This window comes from Bactrocera neohumeralis, chromosome 6, assembly GCF_024586455.1.
Source record: "Bactrocera neohumeralis isolate Rockhampton chromosome 6, APGP_CSIRO_Bneo_wtdbg2-racon-allhic-juicebox.fasta_v2, whole genome shotgun sequence".
In the NCBI taxonomy this organism is placed as follows: Eukaryota; Metazoa; Arthropoda; class Insecta; order Diptera; family Tephritidae; genus Bactrocera; species Bactrocera neohumeralis.
Window position 1 is genome coordinate 80,362,969 of NC_065923.1, and position 16,378 is coordinate 80,379,346.

At 38.4% G+C, this 16,378-nt stretch overlaps 1 protein-coding gene across 1 annotated transcript in view; it reads left to right on the forward strand.

The window, feature by feature from the left end:
- Positions 1-16,378, forward strand: part of LOC126761505 (poly(rC)-binding protein 3) — a 269,045-nt gene that overhangs the window by 32,202 nt on the left and 220,465 nt on the right. The gene's annotated exons all lie outside the window — the stretch shown is intronic.

The window sequence follows — 16,378 nt, forward strand, 5'->3', positions numbered from 1 at the left end:
ACCCAGCACTAAAGTGAGTCAGTCTAGTGCAGAATTATGCCAGTAAGAGGCGGTACTGGTACGACTTCGATAAGGGCGAATTCATATGAAATGATAATACCTACTTCTCTAGCACTTTATAACAACTCCCTAACTACTTCTAAGCGGTCTAGCTAGTTTTATCAATAGCTTTTTATATCGCAAATATAATATGAGTATTAACTGACCCACTTTGAAGCCGTTTTGTACCATTCTTGTGATAGTTACTATTCTCTCCCTCTTCCATCAAAAAATATTATGCGTGTCAACTGACTCACATTTCATCCGCTTTTTACCAGTCGTGTAATAATTACTATTCTCTCTCTTTCACTTATGAAAATATTATGATCAAAGCACCCACTTAAGATCCATTTTGTACCGGTCTTGTGATAGTAACTACTCTCTCTCTCTCCCTCTTTCACCCTAAAATATTATGAGTATCAACTAACCTACTTTTCATCCATTTTGTACCAATCTTGTATTAGTTATATATCTTCCGCTTCCACTGCAGGGCATTGCTGAACGGTGTGTGCCCACGTTAGCTGCATTTCACCTGTCGCTTTATTGGAAAAGGCGGAAAGAATGCCAGATATATCTATGTATATTTACAGCATGTAAGTTAGCTGTGGGCTAAAATAATTTTAAAATTTATTTCTAGTTTTAACCAACAAAAAAAGAACTGTAATTTTGTAATTACCAAAAAATATTTTCAATATTGTGTGCTGACAATTTTTGCTAGGAGAATGTAAATATTTATGCAGTGTAGCTGACCTCATGTGCTATTTTCATGATTTAAATTTTTGTATATTTTACTTTTTTGCCGCAGAAGCTGAATACATACGAGTTGATAGTATATACGAAGAGCACACATTGTTTCTTAGTATTATATAGATATGTACAATTTGTACCACTCAATACATACTGCTGAAGATACTCCATTCTTTCCTTAACTTTATCATCATAAATCGTTCCTGGAACTCCGATAAGGCGCTTACTTTAGTGACGACAATTTCCTTCAAAGTTTGAAATTAAAAAAAGGCTCTCTCAGGAAAAAAACTCATTTGTGCCAAGAGCCGCATTCTTCAGAAACCCCAATATCCATTCGCTATCCATCGATTTCTTTCAGTTTGGACCAATATCAGTCTAATCGAGCCAATTATAATCGCAAAGAAGGGTCGACCGACCAAATTATACATATATGTTTGTACTTTTTCCTTTATAATTCATAAATTTATTTTGTCTTGGATAGATATAGATATGAGTATTCGTCTAGTATCAGATCATTTAGGTTTTCGCTAGCAGCTCTAGACCTCAATAGCTAATGGTGTTGGCATATTTCAGTTAAAATTTCGAACTATCTTCTTGAACATGACAAAATCATGGTTCGTTTCAGAAAAAGTCAAGACTTCATTGCGCTTTTGCTGAACGATACGCCGTGAGTACGTGGACTCTTAGTAGATTTTACTTTTGAATATAGCTGCTGAGATTAAAAGAGAATATATTTTAGGTTTTTCTCATTTAGAGAGAGAAGAGTTGACAGAGAGTCGAATGTTTTGAGAACGCTTCAGCTGCAAACTAAATTGCCAAGTCGGTGAATTTCATTACCCCTTTACTCGATTAAACCGCTAATCTAGATCGATTTGCCATTCAAACTAAATAAATATATTATTTTACCACATTAATTCTTAATCGAATTCAAATCGAGTTGGAACTGGAATGTAACTCTGCTGCTTGTTGTCCGCACTCTAAATTTGACTGTTTTTAACTCTGCGGGTTGCTTTCTAGGCTGAAAATTTGATTGTGTGCATTGATAAAGTAGCAATCAGCTGATGGCTTTAAATCAGAATAATAAAAACTACAAAGTGGAGAACACAAGCAAGTGTAGCAACTGATCGTTAATCGGGCCTATCGTCAATCGATCTTATCGTTAATCGAGTAGTCGGTTGTGCTAAAGACTGGTGTCTCAATTATAACCTCAATATACCAAATTAGTTTGGCTGTGCGAAAAGGCTATTTTTTCAGCTTTGCACTTTCTTAAACACCGAAAATTTTTCCATTGCTTTTGAAGAGAATTTAATAACCTTCTTCTATGTTCGCTCTCCTTAATATTCCCATGTGTATGAATTCGCCGAACAATTTTAATATTTAATTTATAATTACAAGTAGCAAGTGGCTCAAGAAAAAACTGCTAAAGGTGGAAAACCACGATAAAGAAATTTTAGAAGCGCCACATGCACGTAGCAACGACCGCAGCGGCGGCCACTCAAAACGCGCGCGCAAAACATTTGGAAACATTAAATTGCACACACTCGTTATATATTTATATACATATATGTGTAAGAATGTGTGCATACACATGTATGCGTGTTGGCGCATAAAGTTAACCGCAAAGTTGGAATCCTTCAAAAATGTTACGCTGCCAAAACGCTAAAATAATATGGGTTTCCCCATATATGAGTGTGTGTGAAAGTGTGCAAACACACATACAACAACAAAACGCTTGTGGTATTATATTCCACCGTCTCTAATTGAAAATTTGCGCGCTTCACATTACGTTGTATAAATTACACGCGCATAGAAAACAACAGCCAAGCAGACGCGTGCAGCAACGAGTAGCATTTCGTCTTAACGCTAAATATGCCACAGCGTGTTGTCTGTGCCACACTACGCTCCGCCGCCAAGTCAAAACTCATCGGTAAACAACCGAATTTTGAATTAGTGTGCATAACAAGAAATAGAGATTGAATTTTCCCTAATTAAGCGCTTCCTGCGGTCGGCACGACAACCCGCGCCAACTCGGGCGGCATGCAAATTTTCCTAACCTCATACTCACAGCGTCGCAGCATAGTGTTTGTGGCAGCGTGTGTTTGTGTGACTCCTCAAGTGCCTTTCCTTTTGCGGGAAATGCTTCAGCGCACACACACAAACCTTCAGCACTAGGTAATTCACACCGTTGCAACGGTGTGCGGGCACATGCCGTAGCGTAGAGACATTCTAATTATGCGCTACGTCCACGTTGTCGCAATCAAGTCGGTCTCTATTACGCGTACTTGGCAAATTTTCTAATTTCTCTCTCTTGAAAGGGGTTAAAGTCGCAATATGCCTGTTAGTGGTTGTTGTTAGTGGCATTGCTGGCGAAATCACGTTATGATGGGCAATGAAATTGGCGTCGCCACTTGACCTCACGTTCATGTCATTTGCGCGCGTTGTTGAATGGCAGTTAACAGGAAATTTGTATTTTTGGCTATTTTTACTAAATAGTCGGCGTGGAGGCATCTGCCGACATAAATTATATATTTATTTGCTTAATTCCATTTTCTGTCGAAATCACTTTAATTGCATGAAATTTAATCTTTCTGTTGAAAAATTGTTGCAGAAGTATTAATTGAAGTTTCGGGGAAAGCAGTCAAAATATAAAAATGCTATATTTTCGCTCAAATTATTTATAAATGCGATTTTTAGCATATCAAAAACTTCACTTAAAGTCTTAAGTTTATAAAAATTGAAGAAAGGTACATATATAAAAACAAGAAAACACTTTTTTAGCGCTTTCGCAGTTAATATACCTTTTCGAGAAAAAAATCAGTTCTATGGCAGCTATATGCTATAGTCTTCCGATCTGCACAATTTCTTCGAAGATTGCATTGTTGCCTTAGGCAATAACTCATGCCAAATTTCATGAAAATATCTCCTCAAATGAAAAAGATTTCTTTACAAGCACTTTATTCCGATCGTCCAGTTTGTATGCCTGCTATTTTCTATAGTGATCCGATCTGAATAATTTTTTCAGAGAATATAAGATAAGAAAATATCTCCTCAAATGAAAAAGTTGTCGATACAAGTACTAAATTTCAATCATTCAGTTTCTATGGCAACTATATCCTATAGTGTTCCGATAAGAACAATTTCTTCGGAGATTGCATTGTTGCCTTAGAAAATAACCATGCCAAATTTCGTTAAGATATATTGTCAAACAAAAAAGCTTCCCATACAAGAACTTTCCTTTGATCGTTCAGTTTGTATGACAGCTATACGCTATAGTAGACTGATATCGGCGATTTCGACAAATGAGCACCTACTTACAGAGGAAAGGAGGATACAAGTTTTGTAAAGTTCCATAAGGCGCAAATCGTAGTTTATAATCCTTAATGCTTTGATCCCTGGCTATACTCCGATGCTTGTAAAACTACAAGTTGTTCTAAATTTGGTAAATCTACATTAAAATATTACATTTATATTTCAATATAACTTTCTCTTCTTATTCTTGCTGTCTTTTCTTTTGCCCCTTCAACACTCTTAACTTGCCTATTTAATTAAATACACATTTCACCTGCCTTTGCTTCGCTTTATTTTAATCAACGCCAGCAACTTGAGGCGCCCCAAAAATGTCATATCTTCATATATATTTATATTTTTATGTATATATTATATATGTATATATAGACGGGTATCTCAACAAGTTTACACAAACAGAAGAAGAACAGGAAAAACGCAAAAACTACTTTTGCAAGAGATTAAATTAAATTAGACTTAAGATGAAGTACAGTTTTATGGTCACTTTGTGGCTGTTGGCCGAGACGTTGCGGAAAGAAGCGTAGCGCGATTAGTTAAAAGACAGCTTTCAGTTGTCAGCAAAGGTAAAAAATCTCGACAATTAGGTGGAAAAAAGTTCTCGGCACAGTATTTAAAGAAGAAAGAGAGAAGGGAATGTAGGAACGAGCGAAGAAGGCCGTAAAAGCAACCAAAACTGAATAAACAAATGGCGATGATAGACATCGGCGCAGCACAAGCCACAAATGGCGAAATGATGAGAGGCACGTAAATGCGACATTGCCACCTGTTTTTTAATGGGAATTAGCATTTAAGATTGGTATGATAATACAATGAAACGTTTAAACTAGAGGCATGAACAATGCGTCATTATACCTGTATGGTGCTTCGATTGCACATTGGGCTGAGCTCAGGCCTCCAAGGGCTACAGTGTGGCGAACTGTTGGCGACCTAGGTTCTAAGTTAGCTGGAGATTAGAGAGAGGCAACAGAGCAACGAGGAACGCTACAGCGGAAGCCGTTAGACAAAAAATTCCCAATTGCCGAATAAAGAACGGTCTGCCAGAAATAGGTTAGCTGTGAATTAGAAATAAATCTGAAATCAGCTCAGTTTTATTCAGCCAATTTTGAGTAAACTTGGGTCCTTCCGGGAAAACAAATGAGTGGTTTCTGAATATTGTGAGTGAGACTTGCTGATCAATTGTGGAGCTCCTTCAAAATTCATTGCAATATTCAAACTTGCTCACCAAGTTTTCCTAGGAATTACGTCTCGTTTAATGGTCCTTGGGAAGCTGTGCTTGAAATCCCATAAAATTTTCGTCCATCTCAGCTTGAGTTATGAGCCAATTTCTAAGGTCCCACAAAATTTCCATCTATATAAAGAAGAGTTATGAGCTGAGCTTTGAATTAGGTTCTATTTCGCTAGAGGTATGAAACAAGCTTGATATTGGGTCTCTTAAAATTTCGGTCATCCGAGGCTGAGTTATGGGATGACCTTGACATCAGTTTCCCTTTCGGTCTAGAGCAAGTAATGTCACGCACTAAGCTTGAAATAGGGTCTTGTATAATTGCGTGAGTTTAAAATGGGCTTGAAATTCCATATTCGCTGAGCTATTTCAAGTAATCCATATAATTTTTGTCCACGTGAAGCAGGGTTATGTTAAATAATGTGGAGTTAAAAGCTAAAATTTGGGTCCCGTACAATTTCGAGCCATCTGAAGCTGAATTATACGATGGACTTGAAATTCCATACAATTCTAGTGGATCCCAAGCTGAGCTGGGACCCTTGATCTCACATAATTTTTCCTTACATCGAAAAGAGTGATGAGCTGAGCTTGAAATTGGTTCCCGTACAATTTTGGGCCATCCGAATCGGAAATATGAAAAGAAAGATAATAAAAAGCTGTCTGGACAAGGAAGAGACTAAAAAAAGCTATATAAAGCGGTCGAAATAGATTACGGAGATACAATAGTAATAAAAAGGAAGTAGAAGAAACTAAAACGAGGGCATTTTCAATGCAGACGGTCAAATTAAAATTTTTCTAAAAATGGGCGTGGCAAAAACTATGTACTTGAACAGTATTTTCAAGCTGTATACAACATCTTCTGCCACACATTACAGTCTTTTAAGCTTTCTTATCGATTTTTTCAAATTCTCAGGTGTCAACATTAGCCAAAAATTAATTATAAAACACTTTGTCAGTGTTGTTGAGTAATAACACGCCCCTGCTTTGATGTCGACCTGTGTGTGAGTATGTGAGCCAGGCTGTCAATCAAATCGTATTAAACACAAGCGCTCGCACTCGAAAGTGTTTTAGTGTGTCAAACAGTTCGGCAAAAGGTATGGTTGTGCGGAAAATCAAAGGATCTAAAATCAAAATTCAATTACTACTTTATTTCGGCGACTAAAACGTAGAGCCGAGGGAGCTGTCGCTGTGTGTTGGCTGAACTAGACAGCAAGGCACACCTGCAACACACGCACAGTCACAAACATACACTTACATGCTGTTAACTTCAGCACTTTAGCAGTTATTACGTTCACACTTAACGTAGGCGGCAGCCACTTTCTCCAACACTGCACACACACACGTACAAAGCATTGACGCTGTCATTGGCAAATACAGACGCACAAAAGCTGGCAATATTTGATTATGGCGTTGAATTGCATACAAAAGGTATTAAAGGCATTTTCCAAAAGCAATGCGTCTGACATTTATTATTGTGCCACGCAGACATACACACACGTGCCTAAAAGTGTGTGTGTGTGTTTGAAGCAAAAAGAAGCCAGTTAAAGCTGCCGAAAATGTCTAGCGGAAAGTTTACATGTAAGCAACTAAGCACATACTGACACACGCACACTAACGCAAAGCAACGTGTGGCAAGTAAATTAGTGCGCAAGTGGGAGTGTGTGTGGGTGCGCACTCAAAAATCTATGCATGCTTTTAGGCTGTTAAACGTTTATGTCGAATGCAAAGTGAAGTGGCATGGTGACTAAGTGTTTAGGTGGAGTGCTCGGCACTCCCGCATATACATACATACATTTGAGCGCAAGTGTTTGTCTATGACTGTGTGTGTGCCTTGTGAGTGGCTTTCGTAGCACGGCTGCTTTTGAAGGCAGGACAATTGCTAGCAATAACAACAACGACAACTACAAACCGTTGTATTTTGTCTGCATGTGACAGGCACGAAAGAATGGGATTCAGACTGCTGCTTTATAACGGATTTATCGGCACATTCAAATGTATTGTTGGTGAATTTGTCACTCGACATTGTAGTTGTAGCCATTTTTACCAATTTTTGTTGTTTTTTTTTAATACTTTTTGTCGCAATTTTTGGTTTCTCATGCCAATAATTGTTGTTGTCATACTACAAGTTGTTTTTGTAATGCACCCTGTAGGTTATTGAACCACGATTTTATAAGCTGAAGTAAAAATTTTTCAGAATATGAAAGTCCTTACAAGAACTTGCTTTTGATCGACCATTTTGGACGGCAGCTATATGCTATAGTGACTCGATCTAAACAATTTCTTTGGAGATTCAATCGTTGTCTTAGGTACGAACCCATGCCAAATGTGAAGATATCTCCTCAAATAAAAAAGATTTCCATACAAGCGCTGGATTCCGATCGTTCAGTTTTTATGCCAGCTTTGTTCTATAGTGATCCGATCTGAATAATTTCTTCGCAGATTGTATTATTACTTTAGACAATACCTCCCGCCAAATTTCGTGAAGAAATCTCGTCAAATAAGAAAGTTTTCCATACAAGGACTTCATCTTGATTGACAACTGTCATTACCTCGCAAAGGATAAAGGCAACAGAAGAAGTTTTGTACCGACCCACGGTTGTAGTGCTAAAAAAGAAAGAAACAGAAGTCACAGCTCTTCTCATGTCAGACTTTATTTGGGAAAAAAGTTCATCAAAAGCTTTAAAAACACGCTTATTGCATAAATCTATTGGAAAAATATCAATTTTAAATTTTGAGAATTTTTCAATAAGTATGCAGTTCGCGAATAAGATTTTTGCTTTTAACTTTTCTACCTTCTCCTTATGAAATTTATTTTCTATACATTCTTATATACACTTTTTCTTATGTGTTCTTTCAGCATGTGAGTAAGTAAGTCTAATTATGTATGTATACACTCTCTTACTTTACAAAACAATTAAATTAATTTTCTTCGCATTTAATTATACATATTTTACAACAAATAATACTTAAACGATTAGAACTCTAATTTCCACTCCTTTTGCATGTGCCTCACACGCATGTAAATTTGCCAACTTACTCTTAACTTCTCTACAATTTTTAACTCTTAACTCTTCTCTTCTTGCCAAAACGCTAGGATGCGTTCGCACTCTCAGCAATACTTCCAGCACCCTTGCATTTCCAATTCATTTCATTTCATTTGCGTTTTCTAAGCTCTCTTCTTCAGCAATGCGCTCATACTTACATGTAACAGTCACACCTGCCTATCAATGTTGCGCAGACCGCTCGCACGCATCGCATCAAAGCTCTCTTTATCTATGCGCTCTTACATTTAACTGTGTTACACCGGCAAATAAATGCTGCGCAAAGAGCTCGCATACACACACTCATACGTTCGTGTATGCGTGACTTAAGCTGCGTGCTCATCATTGAGAAATGCAAATGAGTGACACTATGATTGTTTGCATTGTTGTTGTGAATTTTTTAGGGTTCGAAGTTGACCTTCAACTTATTATGTATATAATAATGGGTAATGATGAAGAGTTGTGACCGATTTTAGAAGAGTTTCGAATTTTGTAGAATGCATGGAATGCGAAATTAAGGGAAAATCGGCTGAATTATTCCAATTGAGGAATGCAATGTAACAGTAAAAATATTTAGTTACAAGTGGTAATGAGAGTGAACACACGTAATTCTTGGCTGATGTCGCGAATATTTGTTAAAATTAGTGAAAAGTATTTATTTAAAGGGTTAATTTGTTTTTTATTTAATTTAAAGTTAAAATCGTTAATGAAGACAAAAAATAGTGTCGCGGAAGTCGTTGTGTGTTAAATTCCTCGAAATTACGAGTATGTGGTGCAAATTCCTTAAGTGCGCGATCGGGTTTGTTCGTGGGTGTGTATATTAGTGTATGTATGAATGTAACAAGCTGTATGGTACTTCATGCGGTGGGCTTACGTCGCGTGTGTCAGGTATTACATAAGTATTATTATAAGAACATTAATAACAAATAGCGCGGCGTGTAATATAGCCAAGGCAAGTTTAAAAGGGGTGAGTTTATAATAACTATAAACAAATTGTTTGAAATTTATATTTAAGATTTACATTTGTTTGTACTACATTACTGTCTGTATGTACATACATACATGAGAACGGGTAGATTTTCTTTTTACTAAAAAATGGCAAATCGGATCTTTTGTACGGGTCATTCTAAACAACTTCGCCTAAGAGACTATGAGTCTAAACCCATATTCAAGCAAGCGATTTATAAAGCGAAGTTGTTTAGGTATAATACACATTTTTTCGTCAGTTTTTAAGATATTCGTATGAAATTTAATTCTTGGGTGCTTTAATACTAATGCGACATGTAAGTAGTTTTGTAGCTTATATGACAACTATATGCTATCATGGTACAATATAGGCGATTGCGACAAAGGAGCAACTTCTTAGTAAAGAAAGAATGTGCGCAAAATTCCAGATCGATAGCTTGGAACTGAAGGACTAATTCACGTACATATATACGGACGGGTAGACAAGCGGACAGGCAGACCGGCAGACGGACATGGCCAAATCGATTTAGCTCGCTAATCATTTCGAAAAACCCTCTAAAATGTTTCCGACATTTCCTTCTGCATATTACAAAACTTGTGGCAAACTCATTATACCCTATTCAGGGTATTTCAAATTTGGAAAAAATATTTCAAACCATGACTTTCCGATATAATTATGTACCATTTCATTTCATTTCTAGTTCCAGTATATTTTTGAACACTCACTACACATTTCTTATTTCCTAAGCAGCAAAATTTCCTATAAGTCCTTTCATCGGCTCACTAGTCGTTACATGCAGCTGAGTGCTGTCACTTCTTGTTATCACATCATCGCTGATAAGGGTTCTGCGAAACTGACTGTGGCAATTGTGAGTACAAATTTTTTCCTCTCTGAGTTGTAGGACTTGCCGCAACATTTTGTATTGTTGTTACTGCTGTGAGTGTTCTGCCTATTATCAGCTATGTTCGTACTCACGAGCATACTGTTGGACTTGACTCGACTGCTGTTGCGACACTGAGTTTTCCAAGTTCATTATTGTTGCTTTTTCTGCGCACAACCATAAACATACATACATATGTATATGTATATCCATGTTGCTGTTGTTGTTGCACTTGTCGCTGTCATTGGTAGAAGTTTTAAAATATTCACTTAACACAATTTAATTTGTGCGTTAATGTGGGTAAACGGGTGTGTTAAATGCGTTTATCAAAAAGGAGGAGATGAAAAACAAGATGCCAAAGGAGTGTGGAGTGAAAGCAAGTCTGTATGTATGTCAGCCGTGTCTGCTTCAGGCTTTGGAAGGACGCCGGAGGAGTAGACAGAACCATCTTCTCAACTAAAGGACGCCCGTATTCCATTTAAATGCTTCCAAGGGATACGAGAGTATTAAGATGAACTCCATTCGAAATGTAGATCGGATCCAAAGACTGTGAGTTAGTAATGCCCCCCAGTGAGCAAAGCAAGCATAGCTGCTATACAGGCCTTGATCTCGCTGAGAGTACGGGCGTGCTCAGGCATGACCAAGTTTCTGGCACAGAGGGGAGGAGGAGGACGCAACTTATCAAAGACACCTTAATTTGGGGGTTAAACGAGTTTCTTTGAGGTTCTCGGGTAAATACTTCCAGTCAGTGAAACTGAGCAGAGCTTTTTACCTGACTTTCAACAATATTGTTTAGAGAGCCTTTGAATTCCGTCAGCCGGGATGTGGAGGTTAGGTTAGATTAGGTAAATACGCTGGTGTTCGTGAGGCCACGAATAATTCCTATAACTATAATCTATTGATTCACTATTTTGCGTTTAAGAAACCCTTCCATTATTTAACGCTATCCAGTTCCATAGATAAGGAATTAATTTATAATGAGCAACGCTTGCCATATAGTTCAATTTCGCAACCCATCAAAAACTTAAATCCACATTTATAAAGCACTTAAGCAAATTTTATTAACTCACACCTAAAGTTCAATAAAAGCGCATCTCCAACGTCTGCCGCAAAAACTTTCAATAAACTTTTTCCCCTTAAACCATAAAATATTAAAGTAAAATGATAATAAATCCAACAGTAATCCCTAATTTTGTTACCCTTTCTTCAGCTGCCAAGTGAATTTTTGCTTATCGCAAATCTACTATTGAAAACGTCAACCAACCACGCCGACACGACGCGACGCGACGCCGAACGTCGAGCTGAGCAACAATGTGCCCATTCCGCACGACTGTAAACGGCCATGTAAACTGTTGACAGCGCTCGAACGCTTTTCACGCCATTTCAAATTCCACTCAGGCAAACGGCAGCGCTTGTACGCCCGTTTCCGAAATCGAATACACGCCCGAACGCCATTGACGTCGCAATGATGTGTGGCTCTGGTAGGCAAGCGTGGTGTAAACGAGGCAAAAAAGGAACAAATTTTCACATAATCATTGAAAATTATCTGCTCAAATGACTATTTGGATACACTTTTTTCACCATTTCGCTCTCCAACCCTGCACGTCTGCTATGATTGCGGTGCCACAGCAGCCCATAAAGTGATACTACGGCTGCCACAGCCACAGTCAGCGTCACAGCCGCATCCGCACGCCGCTTCCTTTGCTTGGTTTTTGCTACGCTGCCATTTTTTACTTTTTAAAAATTTCCTTTTTTACTCTCTCCTTTCTTCTTTTCTCTTGGTTGCGTCGTCTTTTTTTCTTGCCGCGAAACTCCGGGTTTCTGTCGCGTTGGCTGGGTTTTGGAAAAGTTGGTCGTCTCGTCGTTTGTACCCCACGGCGTAATTTGGTAATGGTGTCGTGAAATCTCTGGTAGCTGCGCTCGGGGAGCAGATCGCGGTAAGTGGCGCACGGGCGCGCCGGTTAGTCGTAGCAGTTACTGACGCGCTGTGGCACAACAAATGTCACTCTGCAGCGACAAACACAGTGCGAGACACACATAGGCGCACATACTTAATCGGTATATTACACTTAGTTGGAGTACCGTGCGTTCAGAAAGTGTACGGACGTGCTGTGTCCTTGCTCGACGCGCACAATGTGTCGCTCGTGGATATGTACTGTTATGACGGTGTGGCGTTGAACGACGAAAGTAGGACGACCGCCATGAAGCCGCATAAGTTGGTTGGCAGGCGAACAGGAAGCAGCCAAAGCAAGCAATGTGCTGCAATTCAGTGCGCTTCTGCGGTCTCAGTTTATGCGGTTTGGTTGTCATTTTTCGCTGCATTTGCTGCTGAAATCAAAATCTCAACCCACGCCATGAGCTTCGTGTGCGAACTGACGTTTTTCAGCGGGCATTCTAACCAATTGCTTCGAACAACTGCTCTCCGCATAAGCGGTTTGTATGTCAAGCATTGCGGGGCAGCTGGAGCTTGCTAAGAAAAAAGAACGCACACGTGTCCGGAAATATTAAGTCTTCCGTTTGTGTGTTTGCCAACCGCTATGGCAACAACAATGCTAACGCTATATCGACTCGCAAATTAAACTATAAGTGCTCTGGAAAATGTTTTCTTAAAAGGTTGTTAGCAAGGCGAAACTGAGTTGGCGAACTCGATTTCATGTAGTCGCACACAAAATGAAGTTGAAAGTTTGGCGGCATATTGGCCGCGTGCGAGGAGTGCGGCTGCCAAATTAAACTAATGGCGGTAAGAAAGTTTTCTCATGAATCTCATGGCATCGAACGCAGCGTGGTGCACGAATTTATGTGGCGCACGGTTCCGCAGACAATGTAAGCTGGTGCAGTCGTACAACAGGCACGAGTTTAAAATTTATATATTATAATTGGAAGGGTCGAGAGTTTATTGCTTTCCTCAACAAACGATTAGCTTAGGTCAGATTTTCTAAACTTTGTCTAAAACGGTTAGCATAGGTTATACTAACAGGCTGTCAGACCAAATATAACCCTACTGGTTCTTAGTAATGCCAGCTAGAGGTACAGTTTAATTTCAGCTGAAGTATTAGTCATTAGACGACAACACCTTTACGAACTTTAGGTGCGACTTGATATCTAATTTTGATATTTCATCTAATCTTCTGAACTGCAAAGCTCCTAGATATGTAAGACAAGTTCTAGATAATGCTGGAGCGAATCATAAGAGGTGTTCCGACGTTTTAATATCTAATTTTGATCCTTCATCTTGCCACTGGGAAGCTTCTTGATATCTTAGACGAGTTCTGTGGTAGCCTCCCATAATCGCCAGCTTTAGATGGTAGTGTTCTTGCATCGACTTACTCATTGAAAGTGTAAAAGAATCGACGGGAAACAGATTGGAATGGTGATGCAAATTGTCTCAACATTAGTAACAAGAAACTTTCCTACAGGGTATGCCAAATATGGGCACAAACATTAAGTGTCTCCGTAATTGTATTTGTGCGCTTAAATTTCACCAAATTAAATTATTTACACACAGATTTCAATATTTCGGAAATTGGGATTTGAATTTGAGACACTTTGTTGTTACCGCTGTCGCTGTAGTTGTTATTGTTGCTATTGCTGCCGTTAAGATTGTTGCGTAACATCGGCGAGATATACGGAAATCTGTGGCTGAGTGGCGAATGGAGATGAAAGAGCGTAGTGTGGGAAGAGAATTTACTAGTTGGCAGCCAGGCAGCCACGGATGCGACTAGACAACTTCAAGCGATGAGAATGGGAGGGTGTTCTATAGATAAGCGAACTGAAGAATTTTTTGAGTTGTTGGAGAATTCAACACAGTTTGTATGGTTCGCCGACATCGACGACGGTTGGACAGCTGACGAGGGGCAACGTTCTGGCAGAAGTGTCTGACGTAACAACATCGATGACTGCTTGTTATTGCAGGAATTGTTGTTGTTTTCATTGTTGCTTGTTGCCGGGTGTTGACTGCTTCCTTTTACACTCACTTATGCTGGAAACGAAGACGCACGCGTTCTCCAACTGGTTCTATTTATTCATTTGATTTCGTTCTCTTTTATACACCCTACACATATTATATAAAGTTTGTCATTGAGTTTATAATACACAGAAGGAAACCTTGTAGTCTCTATACAGTATATAAAATGTCACATTGAGTCTCTTCGTTTTTCAGATATCGTTCTGAAATTGAGCACACGTCTTTTTCTCTTCAAGAAGCTGCTCATTTGTTGGAATGGCCGATATCGGATCACTACAGCATATAGATGCCATACAAACTGAACGGTCGAAATAAAGTGCTTGTTTGCCAAGCTTTTTCATTTTACGAGATATAATCAAGAAATTTAGCATGGATTGTTGTCTAAGGCAAAGGTGCAATCTATGAAGAAATGGTTAAAATCGGACCACTATAGCGTATAGCTGCCATACAAACTGAACGATCAAAGTCAAATCCATGTATGGGAACCTTTTGTATTTGACGAGGTATCCTCATGAAATTCGGCACAGATTATTATCTAGGACAAAGCTACAATCTCCCAATAAATGGTCTAGGTCGGACCACAATAACATATGTATAGCTGCCGAACAAATTAATCGTTTAAAATCTGTAAACAGATCTTTTTATACCCTTTTATGCTATAATAAATACACCAGTGAAGGGTATTATAGCTGTGCTGCAGCCATAGCTAACGTTCAGTCTTGGTTTTTCTTTTTTAGCTTTTCACTTCACTAACATTTTGAGCACACCAATTGTCTTTGTTGTATTTGTATTTGCTGCTTGCCGATGCCAATCAACTCCTGCTGTGTTGCTGTGTTGCTGTGGCGCTATCTACAATTTGAATGTCATTTACTGATTTGCCAAACAATACAAAGAGCTAACAAACACAAGCACACTTAGAAACACACACACACAAGCGTACTAATTTGTATTTGTGTGTGTACAATATTAAAGATTATATGCGCATCAATATTTATTTACAACTTACTCCGTGTGTGTGTGTGTGTGTGTGTGTGAGTGCGCTGTCGGGGTTGAAGGAGTTGTGCATTTTGCTCGCACAAATTGTATTAAAACTTTTTGATGTTTCTTCTTTTGTACACAAATTTTATTCTATTTTATTTTCGCTACCCACACCAACATACAACGTTTCTATTTTTACTTTTCGCTCAGCTGTTTCATAGCTCGTGTATTTGCCTTTTTCGCTGTTGCTGTTTGCCCAATACTCGACAGCACTCAGCTGCGCATACATGTGTGTGTAGGAGTATTTGAGTGCGTCTGTGTGTATGCTGTGTAGTAAAATTGCTGCGCTTTTTTAGGCGCATCACCCCAGCTTTTGGTCCCTTTTAAAGCCTTTTAAGCTACTTTCCTCGGACTTTCTTCAATTTGCTTTTATATTTTTTTTGGCTTTTGTGCCGCTTTTCGGCGCTAAGCTGCTGCTGATTTTGTATGCTGCCTTAAATAAAACAAAATAAGCAACAAAAAAGTTGCTCGCGCCCGCCTTTTTTTCTTGCTCGCGCTACTTTTTCATAAAATTGAAATATTTCCTTTAAGTAAATAAATCCCAAAAATGTACAAGTAAAATTCTTGCGCGTTTTTTCGCTATTGATTTTTGCTCTTTTCGCGTTTTTGATATCCTTTGGCATTTGATTTTCTTCTACTCCGTACTCTCTTGGCGCTTTGTTTCTATTCTTCGCTTGGCATCTTTTTTCTACGCATATTTATTTTTTCTTTTTTCTCTTTTTTTATTTTCTTCCCATATTTTTTTTTGTTTCTGTCATACGCTTGACTTATTCGCCATTTAAGCATTGATAAGGATGCTAATGCCGCACGTTTTCTTCGATTGGAAAAAATATAAATAAATAAATAGAAGAAATATGTTGGCATAGACTTAACTTCTAAAGCGATATTTATCGCCATGAATTATTAATGCCATAAGTTTCTGCTACTATTTAAGCAGTTGTTGGGTTTCTCATAATTTATGCTTAAATTCCATTCACTTTCGGGTCCATTGAATTTGTTCGTATAATTTGTATTTGAATTTGTAGATGTTGAATTTTTAATATGCTTATATAATTCACAAAATAATTGGTACTTACATAAATTATGCGTACTGGTGTCTCAACAAATTGAATTTCCAGAAATAGCCGCTTTTAGGATGCGACAATCTACAACTTTTTTTCAACGAAATGGTCAA